Source organism: Staurois parvus, unplaced genomic scaffold (assembly GCF_062004578.1).
Source record: "Staurois parvus isolate SC_StPar_1 unplaced genomic scaffold, SC_StPar_1.0 ptg000930l, whole genome shotgun sequence".
NCBI classification, from domain to species: Eukaryota; Metazoa; Chordata; class Amphibia; order Anura; family Ranidae; genus Staurois; species Staurois parvus.
The window spans coordinates 170,029-185,441 of NW_028318726.1; the positions used below are offsets into that span (position 1 = coordinate 170,029).

At 43.9% G+C, this 15,413-nt stretch overlaps 1 pseudogene; it reads right to left on the reverse strand.

Moving 5' to 3' along the window:
• Nucleotides 1-322: 322 nt before the first annotated feature.
• On the reverse strand, nucleotides 323-443 carry LOC149441958 (U2 spliceosomal RNA; annotated as a pseudogene).
• Between the last annotated feature and the right edge of the window lie 14,970 nt (nucleotides 444-15,413).

Consider the following 15,413-nt stretch of genomic DNA (forward strand, 5'->3'; position numbering starts at 1 on the left):
GCAAAAAAATTGCCCTGGACTTAGCCAAAAGGCCTAGCCCTAAAAGGTTCAGTGCAAAAAAAGTGTTTAGAACAGTGACCATGTGCACTTTTCACACTTGGGATCCCACCCCCATGTGTTACTAAGAGCACACCTGAGGTGACCACTCTCAGAGGGCACTGCTCCGTGGACTCTCTGCCTCCCTGGCCCCTGGCCAGACAAGGTAGACCTATTCAAATCAGAAGGAACTTGGCCCCTCCAGCTTTACTGGGGGAATTACAGCCTGTGGGCACCTCGGTTTCTCTTAAAGTCGGACAAACCTTCAGAGCCCCCATCATACCAGCAGGGGTACTATACAGCCAGCCATCCTTGCCTTAAAGCAAGAATGACAACAGAGCACCCCTACTGGACACTGATAAGAACAGTTACTACACTTGATCTTAGCCAAAAGGCAGAGAAGCAAGCGAGGCCTAGCCTAGCTATCTAATGGTGGGATAAAACAGAGCATACTGATCAAAAGTATGATTTTTTCCCAAAGTTAAAGCTAGCTTTTCAGGGACCTTAATAAATTATTTAGAAACATCACACTTGTTTCAATAGGTTCAGAAAAACAAGATGAATAGAATGCCTAATTTAAATGAATAAGATCTTCAATGTTTACATATGTTTATTAATTACTCTAAGAGAATAGTGACATTCCACAATATCACTTCATAGAAGTCACAGGGAACATTATACATAGCTTTTTTTCTGTCCAAATCCATTTTCCACCCACATAAAGGAAAAAATATTTTAATTTGAACAAAAACAGTTTAATGCATTAAAAGCCAATGAAAGATTAAGGCACAGGTATAATCTGATAAAGTTGACAAATAATTATACAGAACTACTGTATTGTTGGGCAGCACCACTTGTGGTTACCCAATGACTATTTACTAGAGTTTTGCCTTTTGATAATGGCATTATCAGCTAGATAGAAAAGACAATTCTATATATAGACCATTACAACACATCCTACTTTAAACATATTCCAAAAATCCACAAAGACTCTGTTATCAGCTCCTGGCACATCAATTATAGCATAACTATATACCCTCACCAGGAATATTTCAAGTTATTTTGATTTATGCTTTCATCTGCTAGTCACCGAAATCCCTATCTACATCAAAGACACATCACTCATATTAGAGATAATTATATATGGTAAGAAGGTTACACATGGTTGTCCCTTGAAGTCAGCTTATTTTAAACATCCATTTTTCACACTGTAGCCTGGGCAGCTCTCCAGTTTTTTTTGGCCAAACATTTCTCCAGTCCTCCACAATCCCAGTTTTTGACAGAGTGCACATAGTTTACATTGGAACATAGCCAATATTATAAAAAATATGATGCCCAACAATAGGAGACATTTTTGTTCCCATTTATGCCAATATGTTTATGGATTCTTAGGGAGAAACATGCTATTTGTTTACATAACACTTGGGGCCATGTAAGACAGGCAATTTTGTAGCAGCAATTTCTTACTGCTGCAAATTGCTTATGCCAGAAATTAACAGCAATTTGAAGCTGTCAATGAAGTTACTATAGTTGCTTGCGACTTGTTGCTACAGATCAAACTCATGCTACATCTTAATATTAGCGTCTTTTGCTACAAATCATTTTCCTTCAGTGATTTGTAACTAAGCCATACAAGTGAATGTTAAGCAATTGTCTTTGGCAAGCTTGTTGCTGACAAGAAATGCTACACAAACCCAATCACTGTGCAATTAAGCTACAAATCACTGTAAAAATAGGAAGTTAGCAATTCCTTAGGAAATAGCTATATTTTCTTAGCAAGAAATCATAAAAAAGACAATAGCTGCAAATATATTCCCTGTCTGACAAGACATTTAAAAAGCCCCATATTTTATGATATGATATTTAGGCCTCATTCACTTTAGCGCACTTAAGCGTACACCCATGTGAGGGAAATGTTTTGTCTGCCAGGCATCTGTGTGCAGGCAGTACTGTTCATGTCAAGTGGGATGTAACTGCTGCACAGACACAGCCGCTGCTCCCAATTTGACATCTGAGTGGATGCGGGTCCCCAAATGCAGACAGTATGATTTCAGGGTCCCACACCCAAATGGATGCCACATTGGGTGCAGCTGCTGCTTCCCAAATGACATGAATGGAACTGTGTGCATGTGAATGCATGGAACGTCTGTGCATCACATGCAGGCAAAACATGGTCCTCACATTGGTGTACGCTTAGTTATGTTCGTGTGAATGAGGCCATAGATAATATGACCATATAAGATGACCCTGTTGCTAACATACCTCCATTTCTTTAATGTTGTAATTCCAACTTTATACCTATTTTCCTTTTAGGATAATTTCTATTAAGTGCAATAAAGACATTTTACAGACATTTGTCCAGCTGGTCATTTAGTCATAACACAAAATCATAGTGATAATAGGAAATACAAATGTTGTTAGCAAGGCACAATGTGGGTTCACTAGGGTAAATGTTAGTTCAAAGAGCAGGTTCTGGGTCGAGGTAAAGCCATCTATAGTTTGAAAAGCAAAGGTAAGATAACAATAAGCAGTTTCCTACAGCTTCACCATAAGCCAGGAATCCTAAGCATTCTAAGCAATTCATTTCCGAGGTCATCAGGGTATCAATCTTAAATAAGAACAGTATAGTGAAAAAATAAAATTCCAAAGAAAGGGGTGCTGATATGGAAAGCAAAAGAAAAAAGGGCAAAGAAAAAAGAAGGAAAAAAGAGAGATGCTCTTCTTGGCCAAGATCTCGTCTCATCCCTGACTTAGTCTGCCCTCTTGGACATAAAGGGGGAGATTGTACGTGTTGTATCCACAGCTTCCAGAAACACTTGAACTTGTCTTGTTTTTCCTGTATGTGGTGCGACCGCCAAGAACTTCTTGATAATTTTGGGTTCACTGTTCTATGCCTCGACTCCAAGAGCAATCTCAGTCCCTCTGATACACCTGGTTGTACTTATATCCAGAAATAAACACACACCTGTTTAGTGATAATTAAGTTGGATATATTGTGAAAAGTCAAGATAGGTGACAGTTTGAAAGCCCTTGAACCTTAGTTGAGATTATCAATGCAATAGAAATAACAACCATCAATATTCAGCAACTGTAAATGTAAGAATAGACTGTAAACTATATATGTCTATTTACTATTATCAATATTACAGAGGCTGAGAGAGAGAGAATATAATTTGTTGATTCTTCAACTCCCTCTGGGACAAAAGACACTACCAATAGATAAACAAATTGAATTACACAGATACAGTAGTCCCACTTGTGACGGGCGCGGCGTCAGACCCCAGTTCTTCTCACCAACTTGTGACTGAAGGAATAGCCAATCTAAAACCGCACTGCCACTTGCGTAACATGGCCACTCTCAGCTGCACCCTGCACAAAGATTTTCCAGCTCACTGGACCCCAATCTAGGTGACAACAGCCTGAGAGCGATTGTTACTGGGTCAAGTTAATTACGCAATTAACCCTTCACACTGCCACCACCACCTTTTTACAGAGAAGGAGGAAACTCACAAATCTTAGCAGTAACACTATGATGTTTGAATAAGCGTCTGTATACACACTGTCACCACAGACAGATGTATCCAGAAGTTTTAAAACACACAGTAGCACTCTTCAGAAACAGGGATTCTTAGTTTGCATTAAAGAGCTTTAGAAACAATTCAACACTTTTCAGAAAATAGGATTTATTACTAAAAAGGTCAAAATGGTGCAATAAAAATATTTACAGAAAAGATGTAACCAATATATATATAAATAGAGAGAGCAATAACACAACAGAGAGATAAAGAAAGAAGTTTAAGAAGGTAGAATACTTGCAGAAATCCTGGTTTAAGCAGCGTTCAAGTGTCCAAACAAAAGGGTGCCTTTTCTCCCAAAGTTGGTTCCTGATGTTAAAAGGGAAAATATCTTCATCTTCTCTCTCCAGGCATGACTGCCTTTTTTCTAGGAACCCAGCAGGGTGTCTCCTTAAAGCAGAGAACCAATCGCCTCATTTGGGGAGGGGCGTTTAGGCGGAGACCCAGGCTATGGCCAAATCCCTCCCTTGTTTATACCATGGTCAATAACCTTCCATAGGTGCATGCAGCAGCCTAGCCACTGGCAGGTTAATATGCAGAACCATATTCTGAACGTCCAGACATCAAATATGACATATCTGGCTGTGACGGTTAAAGAGATATCGCTTTCTGCTCTCTGGTAGATGTTATCTAGGGGTGTAAGGTATCAGGTGACTCAAAATAAACTGACCTCTCTGAATATATGCTTTGTTTTATTGTACCTTGTTCCTGCCGGGATTTTCTGAAATTGTATGAAAAAGTGGTTTCAAGTGGGATGTATGTTTTACTGCCCCTCTGGAATGCTTTCATGTCCAGTGACTGACTGGTTTATAGCTTTACGACCCAGCCAAGGCAAGGGTCTGTCAGACATCATGGAACCAGCTAATTGGGTTTACAGCCATGATGCATATCCAGCTGTGCCCGATGCCCTTGTGACCCCAGCATACACACACACCACATGCCATTCAAAAAAAGGGAGGGGGACTGATTTGGAGTGAGAATGACATTTGCAGAGTATGATCCAAATTGTGATTGTCATTGTCCATATCTGTGCGCACAATTATCACACCACTTTTGTAAAGGGTCACAATATATACGTCTATGATCTACTAAAACCCTCCCGGCAGTGAAAAAAAAGGGGTCCCTTTAAATGCAATAGGATAGCAGAGTGCTATAATGTTAGTTCCTGAGGTGTAAAGTTCTGATGTCTTCTGCTAGCAAATGGTGGGGCCCTTTTTTGAATGTAGGTTTGAACAGGCTTGAATTAAATAGCAATCACTTGCTAGGATCCAGTACATTGTATTCTGTAGAGGCCATATAGGTTAACTGTGATAGCTCCAAACAGGTATCCTCTGATATACAAACAAGGAAGTGGTGTCTGCATGCAGTGTCTATACAGTGTTAAGGAGAATGTTGGACTTGCAGCCGCTCACCAGTCGCCTGGAAGGTGACACAACCAAAATCGACAGCGTTGGTTCAGTATCACGTACTTGGTGATGGAGGCCAATGGAGAGAGGGCTTCCCTTGCGACTAAGTTCCGGACTCCCCTGAGAGTGGGATAGCGGGAGTCAGGCCCAAAGTTGCACAGGTCGCCTGTAGGAGTGCTGGTTGGTGGTCCACTCAGAAGCACAGCTGGTGCACGGAGATAGGTCTGCAGACAGGAGGCGCCTATGCATGGTATGCAAGCCCTTCCTGGATTTAGATGTTTACTGGGTAGTCGGTTCAAGCCAAGGTCAGGTATCAGGTGGGAATCAGAGCAGACGTAGTCAGATGGGATAGCCGAGGTCATACACAGAGGAGTGAGAGAGAGAGAGTATCCGTAAGCCAAGCTGAGGTCAGATCAGGGGTAAAGCAGAGTAGACAGGTCCAGGAGCAAGCCGAGTCGGTATCAAGAAATCACAGTTCACAATCACAGGAAACAGGAACAAGGCACGGGAAGCTAGAAATCATCCAGCAACTTGTGGAAGTAATGAGCCTCCTTATAAAGGCCGTCTGGCACCAAACTGAGGCTGATGCGTGCTTCTGCGACCATGCAGGGTACTGGCAGAAATGCCAGATCTTCCAGAACTACTACCGTAGACAGGACCCTGACAGTCCCTTTTCATTTATATTGTGATGTATAGTGCGAGCTGACACAGTTGTACCCTGTGCCTGAAGGTCAGCTTGAATTTTTCTGAAGTTGATCGAGGTTCTTTATCCACTATTCGAACAATGCTTTGTTGCAATCTTTGATCAAGTTTTTCTCTTTCGTCCACATCCAGGGAGATTAGCTACAGTGCCATAGGCTGTAAACTTCTTGACAATTTTGCGCACAGTGAACACAGGACCATTAAGATCTGTTATTGATACAGGTGAGTTTAATTACAAATTACTGGAGCATCACACACTTGGAATGCAATTATTTCTCACATTTTTGAGAAGGTGCCAATAATTTTGTCCAATCCATTTTTTGGGGTTTGTGTGGAAAGTGTCAGATTTGGCTTTTTGTTTCCCCACTTTTTTTATGACATACCAACACAAACAAAAGACATAAATATGAGAATGCCTAAACATTTGTAATTGCAACAATTTTCTGGGCGAAGTGATGCATTATCTGACAGAAATGCAGAAGTGTCAATATTTGTGGCCATGACTGTACTTGTAATAAATAAATACATTTGGGGATGTAGAGAGCTTTGCTGGACACCTCTTAGGCCAATACATACATTTTATATGATTTGTATGGGTCTGTTATAACTAAAGCATATTTTAAAGCACAGCTGGCAATTGATATTGTCACAGAGTTGGTTACCATCATCCTAAGTAGCAGCAGAATTTATCATCTAGCCAGTTTTAAAGAGTAATTGCACCAATATAAAACATTATATGTATTAGACAGATTCTTACTTTTATTTGTTAATATTTGTATATATATTTTTATTTATGTATAAATTATATTTTAAAAAATCATTATTAAAAAAACCTTGGGTGATAGAAGCAGCTTACAATAGGTTTCTTAATTTTCTGCAATATCAAGCACCCCAAAATAGCAAATAATAAAAATCACAAACTTAATAATAAAAAAGGCACACACAGCAACCTGCTACGGAAGAATCAGTGTCTGGCAACAAATATGTTCTTGCCATAACTTGTGGTAATAGACATCAGTGGGCATTCACGTTTATTGAAATTCCACTTATATCTTGTTCAACATTGTTCTTAAAAACTTATTAAGAAACATTTGAGAAAAAGAAAAATTTACAGAAATGCTCTCTCAACAATGGGAAAAAATGGTTAACCACTTAACACTGGCGTCTCCCGGCCCTATAAGGGGTTTCTGATGCCTGGAGGAGGGGCACGGTTTATGATCATGTGGCTGCCATGATTGGTTGTCACAGTGGTCACATGATTGGAAAGCTCACAATTGCGAGCTTTACATTAGGCACCGGTAACTGTGCTGGAAGAGAGCAGGGTGCACGCTGTCAGCACAGGTTTGTTTACATTTTGGTACGCAAATATGAGGCCTCTCAGGGTCAATGCCCATCTGCTGAGAAGCCGCATATTGCATACTGTAAGCATGAAGAGGATAAGAATAACCAAAACTACAGTTGTAGACCATAATAGAAACTCAGAGGTAAGTGCTAACATAGCAGCTGAGACGTAAGTGCTAATACAAGTTCATGTGGCTGCGATTCCACACAAATCTGCAGCAGTGATACAAATGCTGATTTTACTGAGGGAGTCTAAATTTCCAGGGTTCACCAAGTCCAAGAATGAGGATAGTGGTGCTGAAGCATATGTCTCCAATAGTAGAAATATCAAAAATGCTCAACAGTATTAAGTGACCTATTGCCAGAAGAGTTGTCAGACAGTATCAAGATTACAATAAACGTAAGTGATCTAACCCTAACGGCCAAGTATGAAAAACATTTAAAGTGGAACGAAAGTCTGCAATACGTATCTCTGCTTCAATGATCTAATGCATGCGAGGTCCCTTGCCTATCCCTCTGCACCTTGACTTTTTTGGCAGTCTTTGGTCATCATGATTGGCTGGTGCGAGATGACATCACTCCAGTGCAACGGCAGGAGTTTAGTCATCCCTGCACACAGGCACTGTGCCAGGATATAAATTGAGCTGTGCAATGTAACAAATTCAGATTTAAAAACAGTGCCATGACAAAGTGTACCAGCCCCCAAGTGAAAATGCCAAAGTATCCTCCCCCATTGTGTCCCAGTACACATCTTCACATCTATATGTTGTATACTGTGGTCTAACAACAAATAATGTGATTTTTCAAACAAACACTCTGATATAACCAACTGTGATCAATCAGCACAATCACTCTGCCCACCTAAATCCAAAATACTATCAAATACCCCTTTGTTGCTTGCTGAACACAAAAACAGTGGATCCCACCTCACTATCTAAATATATTCACAAATTACTAATGCAGCGCAACTCTCTAAATTAAAAATTGTTAGAATACATAAATACTCCTGTGAAAAACATATACAAGTGATCAACTAAAGAGTCCAGAAACAATCCTCTCAGTGACATGTATCACTTGAATATCTTCTTCTTTAGTAATATTCATTGATCCTCCACCACACCAGGTGAAAATCCTGCTCACCTCAAGAAAAAAAAATATGCGTTCACCTGGGTGTACTCAACTTCTCAGTCACAATGACATATCTTCTTATCTCCTCTGCTCTCTGTATAACACTTTATTGTATCCCCCACTAAAATAACACATACAGATATAAAAGCATAAAAAGCATAAATTGTGTATTCACATCCAGCTCACCGCTCTGCTAGCAAGATAGTGGCGGCGTGGTAACACAGTACTGGCTCCTCCTTCCTAGACGTGTTGCGCTCCCTCTCAGGGCTTCCTCAGTAAGTTTTCTTCTTGAGGTGAGCAGGTTTTTCACCTGGTGTGGTGGAGGATCACTGAATACAAAGAACTGAATCTAAAGAAGAAGATATTCACGGAAGCGATACACCTCACTGAGGGGATTGTTTATGAACTCTTTAGTTTATCACTTGTATATGTTTTTCACAGGAGTATTTATGTTTTCTAACAATTACTAATTTAGAGAGGTGTGCTGCATTAGTAATTTGTGACTATATTTTCAAACAAACGGCATACCATCTCACAACAAACTATATATCACACAGCTACATGTCAGTTATGGGAATACTACATCATTTGCAAAGCACTTCGCCCACTAGCATTCTATGCCTCTGCACCATTGTGCTACACCAAGTAGTACCTCACACCCCCTACAATAATTCACCATCCACCCAGAAGCACTTAATCCCTTCTTCAGCATTGTTGATCCTTTGGCTTTATTCTTCTCCATTATTGATCCCCCTCCTAACAGCATTTTACGAGTCCCATCAGCATCAATTTTACTTCCCCCCATATCACTTCACAATCTTCTTCTTCAGAATACACACCAAAGCAGAAATTTCCATGTGTGTCATGTCCATTATCTTTAAAAGCAGTTTCCTTTTGTTATGGAGCTATGGATTCAACTATATTGACGATAGAGCTATGGATTCAACTATATATTGTCATTACCTGTAATTACGAATGTAATGCATACAACAACAAAAACAAAATTAACAAAATGAAAAATGTGTATAAACATGAAGAAAATTAAGAAAAGGGATAAGAAGTGTTAACTATACCTAATTATGGTTCAAGCCTGCGTGCAGGTTTTTTTTTTTAAGTTTAAGTTTGTAAATGGAAAGCGGTACTTAACCCTCTCCACACTCTAGTGCTGATTTCCTTGGTCCAGAATCAGCATTTTCCAGGTTACAAGATGGCCGGTGTCTGGTTATTGGAGGGATGAGAGTAGGGCTTTAATTGGTTGGCTTTAATTGATTAAATAGTAAGATATAGTGAAATGGGCCTTGAATTCTAGAGCTCACAGCACAGGGATGCAGCTTACAAGAAGCTGCTGCATGAAGCTTTTTGTACCCTATGTAGTGCATGGTGCAGATGTGGTACAAAAGCAAACTGGCAGGCGCGTGTGCAGGACATGGGAGCACTGGGCAGTAGTTTACAACCATAGTGAGCTTCAGTTCTTCTGCATTAGCCCAGCTCTGATTGTTCTGTACATTATGACGATTGTAAATGTTTTCTAGATATGAAAAAAGAAAATAATTGTCATCATGCATAGGCCTTATGTATGAAAATGTAGCTTTGCAGCTGGGTATCTGCTTTTAATTTTTTTTAACATACACTAGAAAAATAACCTTATTAAATATAAATACTTCCATGGGCGAGATTTCTAAATTTTTTTGCTGAAGAATGCATGAGACCACTAAGTAAAATAAAAATGAGATCAGACTGCATGCTTAAGCAGAATTGGCCATTACACATTTGCAAACTCCTTGCAAAGTTCTGACATCAGCTAACTGGAACAAGTATACAGGAATGTCCAACTCAGAAATGGGTATTGAAGGTGCTCTGTTCTGAGAATATATAACATTAAAATTTACATTCCACACAAGATCTTCAAACACTAATGGGAGTATATTGGTACTAGGCCAGCTGGACTTTGATGCCAACACTGAACTTTGTATTAAACATTGAAGTCAACATTAAAATCAATATTTACTTTCAAGCTAACTTCAAAGTCCATCCTAACTGTGGTACAGAATTTTAAATTCTTCACCCCACTGGTATTTCATCACCTTTTCTAGCCCCACTGCTGCAATGTTTTTTTTTTCTACTTCCAATGTTATTCCTAATTCTGTTCCTTCATTATCAGTGTCTCCTTTGCTCCCTTCCCTTATGACTTGTCTAGTTTTGTTTATTGAACTGGTTTTCCTAAGGCATCTGTGGTAAAATTACCTGCAAAAGGGCTTATCTTCAATAAAAGCAAACATATAATGATTTAGGAAATGCACATTTTGCTTAAATTATTACAAGTAAAATGTAATTATTATTATTGGAAATCAAGATCAGCAGGGTTATAATAAAATATTGTATTGTAGAGTGATTTAAATTCTATTCAATGAACAAAGTAGAAGCATATACCTTAGTATCTTGCTATGCCAACGTTTTTCATGAATGTCCAAAGCACGGACCACCTAGTAAACTGAAATATTGATAGCTTTTGTTGTCATACACTCAACAAATTATTCTGATGACTATTAAAACCACCATGCACTGCACCTTACAATGTCTGTTTAGTTTCACACAATATACAGTAACATGAATAATACGAACCACTTTTCAAAGAAAAATACAATTATTAGTTGTAAAGAATTGCTCTGTACTGTATATGTAATAGGCAGTGCTCTTTCTGTGTTATTTCTTATTTCTCAAATTATTTTTTTTTGAGTTCTTGATGAAGTTTGACTATGGTTACTTTGACTTGGTCATTTCATGTGTGCATATTGTTTTGAAGATTTGTTTAGAAAACTCACTCTGGAATAACATTGTCAATTGAAGTGTCTGTGGATCTTAAAATGTTGGTTACCAAAGTCACAAACATGTGAACGTTAAGGAAAAAAAATACAATTTTGTATAATTCAAGGCATATAAATAATAGCAAAAGCACAAATGTCATGATGTTTAACATTTAGATGGAAAGTATTAGAGTTTAGCCCACATTGGATTTTCAGCAGCACCCCAATGAGCATACATGGACCAAGCAAACTGTCCATCAGTGCACTGCAACAAATGCTTTGCCTTGGAATACACTAGAAAAATATTAGGCAGAAACTTTTTTAAGCTAGGACAGGCTAAGGACTTAGAAAATCAGCCCACTGATTGCAGAGTGCGATGGCATGCCAATAATGCTTGCAAAAGTGTATTGGTCCCAAAGGATGTCTGGGAACAAGCATAATATTTAGAGAGCCTGGGAGAAGGGAGAAATCATTTCATAGTTGCTCTGGGTCAGTGATTCTGAAAGCAATGAAACCATTGGATCAGCCTGACAGCTAGGTAACCAGTATTTGTAGGAGGACCAAGGTGTCAAACAAAAGCTCAGTCCTGCAGATTACAGTGGGAGAGTGGTTCTAATGTAATCCCAAGAGCTCCAGTGTCAGTGTGACTGCAACTTGCTTTGTATCAGAAGCACTGACACTGCTCCTTATAAATACAGCTCAATGGCCTAGCTGTCAAATTGATAGCAGAATTTTGTTGATTATAATAGGAGAGCTGTGCTTTTCTCAAAATACTAGTAATTTCATTAATTATAATGCTCTGGGTGCAGTATTTTTGTCCTCTCCAGAACTTTCCCCTGCAATAATTCTACTCTGCCACAGAAGGTCTGTCAAGGGTCATTCAACCTTGGAGTTCAAGGACATACAGTTAGTGCAGAACATCGCCACACGGTCCCACAACCAGAGTATTGATGCATCTCTTAGGAAAAGACATGAAGAGCAAGAGGACCCTGTGCATCTGTTAGGAATGGACTGGCCAGCAATGGTGGGACTCACCTGCCTTTTGATCTGCAGTACCAGGGCTGGCCAGCGGGTGCTCCCAGCAATCAGAGACTCAACCTTTCAGCCAGCTAACACCTGGAACTGATGATACTGGGGTATTTAAGGGATGGCCAGACTTGCAGACTCTGCCTTGGTGTTGTGTTTGTCCTGGGCCCTGTATCTGTCCTGCATCCTGTTTCTGTTCCTTTGCTGACTTCTCCTGCTCTGATCCTGGCTTGTGACCCTGACCATCCCTCTGTCTGACCCTCTGTACTACGCTGCTTGCTACCTGTTCTGATCCCTGGCTTGTGACCCGGACCATCCCTCTGTCTGACCCTCTGTACTACGCTGCTTGCTACCTGTTCTGATCCCTGGCTTGTGACCCGGACCATCCCTCTGCCTGACCCTCTGTACTATGCTGCTTGCTACCTGCTGAACCTGGCCTGTGACCCCGACCATTCTCCGCTTGCTCCCCCTGTACCTACCTGCCCAATTGATATTGACCCGGCCTGCCTGACGACGCTTGCTTGTATATACTGTTATCTGTGGGTGGTTTGGTTTGGTTTGTTTGCACCGTATTATGTTTTAGTATTGCACTGCGTTTATGTTTGTACTGTTAGTGTTAATAAATTATATTGTTTATAACATATCTGAGGTCTGCGTTTCCCTGCTTCAGTCACACACCTCTGGTCATACCTGGGAGCCCTGACATTACACCAAGGCCAATCCTGACCAGAAGTGGCTGCACAGGGAAGCCATCTTGGCTTGTTGATGGGAAGGATGGATCTTGAGGAGGTTGAGTATTTATATCTGCTAGTGTTTGATGACAGGGAGTATGCTTATCAAACTCTGAAGGAGTATACCCGGGATGAATTGCTAGAATGTATACGGCTCGCTCATGTTCTAGTAGATCAGGGCACAGTGTTCTCTGAGGTGCAGCCATTGATTGAGGTTTGTGCAGAGTTGGTTTCATCTGGTTCCCCCGAATGCAGGGATGAATTTTTGCCACCATTTAGTGCAGACCAGGTAGAGTCCCTGGTGTGGTTATTAGAGGATGATGTGGGTTACTTTCTGGAGCGTTATTCCACATGTTCACCACAGACACTGAGAGATTGTATAAACGCAGTGCAGTCATTGACCAGACAGACTTTGTGTAAGCTCAGCTTTGTTCAACCCATACTGCAGACATGGACAGATTTGTTGCACCCAGCCTCAGTCAGCTTACAAATACCCAGTCCTGCTTCTAACTCTACTCCTGTATTCCCACCAGCTCCTCCAGTTACAGCCCAGTATACTTGGCTATCTACCGCATGTCAGTACCCTGTTCCCACTTGCTGCACCTATCCTGCCTTTAACCCTGTAAAAAAGCCCTCTGTAGCAACTGCTCCCTCTCCTGTTCCATCCTCCAGTTCTTCTCTGTCTCCAGCTGCTCCATTCGTTTGCAGACCTGCGTTTACTTGCAGTGCTCCAGTAGTTAAAACCAGAAAAAAGCGAAAATTCTTTCCAACCAATACCATCCTGCCAGTATCCAAACCGGTGAGCCTGCCTTCCGTGGTTCAGACTGATGCCTCTACTCGGCCTGAAGCCTCTACTCGGCCTGAAGCCTCTACGCGGCCTGAATCCTCTCCTCAGCCTGAAGCCTCTACGCGGCCTGAAGCCTCTACGCGGCCTGAAGCCTCTACTCGGCCTGATGCCTGTACTCGGCCTGATGCCTCTCTTCAGCCTGAAGCCTCTACTCGGCCTAATGCCTCTACCCAGCATGATGAACTGATCCAGCCTGACGATCCTATTAGGCCAGTTGACTCGATGCCCGCTGTTGATCCAGATGATCCGGTACCTGATCCGGTGCCCGCTGTCGTGCCAATTGACTCAGAGCCCGCTGTCGTACCTGGTGACTCGGTGCCCACTGCCTTGCCAGATGACGCGGTGCCCGCTGGCAAGCCAAATGACCTGATGCCTGGTGACCTAGTGTCCGCTGTCATACCTGATGACCCGATGCCCGCTGTCGAGCCAGACAATCCGGTACCTGATGACCCGGTGCCCACTGTCGTGCCTGTTGACTCGGAGACCACTGCCTTGCCAGATGACGCGGTGCCCGCTGTCGAGCCAAATGACCTGATGCCTGGTGACCCGATGCCCGCTGTCCAGTCAGACGATCCAATGTCTGACCCAGTGCCCGCGGTCATACCAGTTGACTTGGAGCCCACTGCCTTGCCAGATGACGCGGTGCCCGCGGTCGAGCCAAATGACCTGATGCCTGGTGACCCGATGCCCGCTGTCCAGCCAGACGATCCAATGTCTGACCCAGTGCCCGCGGTCATACCAGTTGACTCGGAGCCCACTGCCTTGCCAGATGACGCGGTGCCCGCTGTCGAGCCAAATGACCTGATGCCTGGTGACCCGATGCCCGCTGTCCAGCCAGACCATCCAATGTCTGACCCAGTGCCTGCGGTCATACCAGTTGACTCGGAGCCCACTGTCGTGCCTGGTGTCTCGGTGCCCGCCGCTCCGCCTGGGGGCCCGAGACCTGTTGCTCCGCTTGGGGGTCCAGCGCCCGTCGCTCCGCCTGGGGATCCGGCGCCCGCCGCCCCGCCTGGGGGCCTGAGACCTGTCGCTCCGCCTGAGGGCCCGAGACCTGTCGCTCCGCCTGGGGGTCCGGCACCTGCCACTCCGCTTGAGGGCCCGAGACCTGTCGCTCCTCCTGGGGGTCCGGCGCCCGCCGCTCCGCCTGAGGGCCCGAGACCTGTCGCTCCATCTGGGGGTCCGGGGCCCGCCGCTCCGCCTGAGGGCCCGAGACCTGTCGCTCCTCCTGGGGGTCCGGCGCCCGCCGCTCCGCCTGAGGGCCCGAGACCTGTCGCTCCTCCTGGGGGTCCGGCGCCCGCCGCTCCGCCTGAGGGCCCGAGACCTGTTGCTCCGCCTGGGGGTCCGGCGCCTGCCGCTCCGCCTGAGGGCCCGAGACCTGTCGCTCCTCCTGGGGGTCCGGCGCCCGCCGCTCCGCCTGAGGGCCCGAGACCTGTCGCTCCGCCTGAGGGCCCGAGACCTGTCGCTCCACCTGGGGGTCCGGCGCCTGCCGCTCCGCCTGAGGGCCCGAGACCTGTCGCTCCTCCTGGGGGTCCGGCGCCCGCCGCTCCGCCTGAGGGCCCGAGACCTGTCGCTCCATCTGGAGGTCCGGCGCCCGCCGCTCCGCCTGGGGGCACGATGCCTGTCGCCCCGCCTGGGGGCACGATGCCCGTCGCCCCGCCTGGGGGCACGATGCCCGTCGCCCCGCCTGGGGGCCCGATGCCCGTCGCCCCTCCTGGGGGCACGATGCCCGTCGCCCCGCCTGGGGGCCCGATGCCCGTCGCCCCTCCTGGGGGCACGATGCCCGTCGCCCCGCTTGGGGGCACGATGCCCGTCGCCCC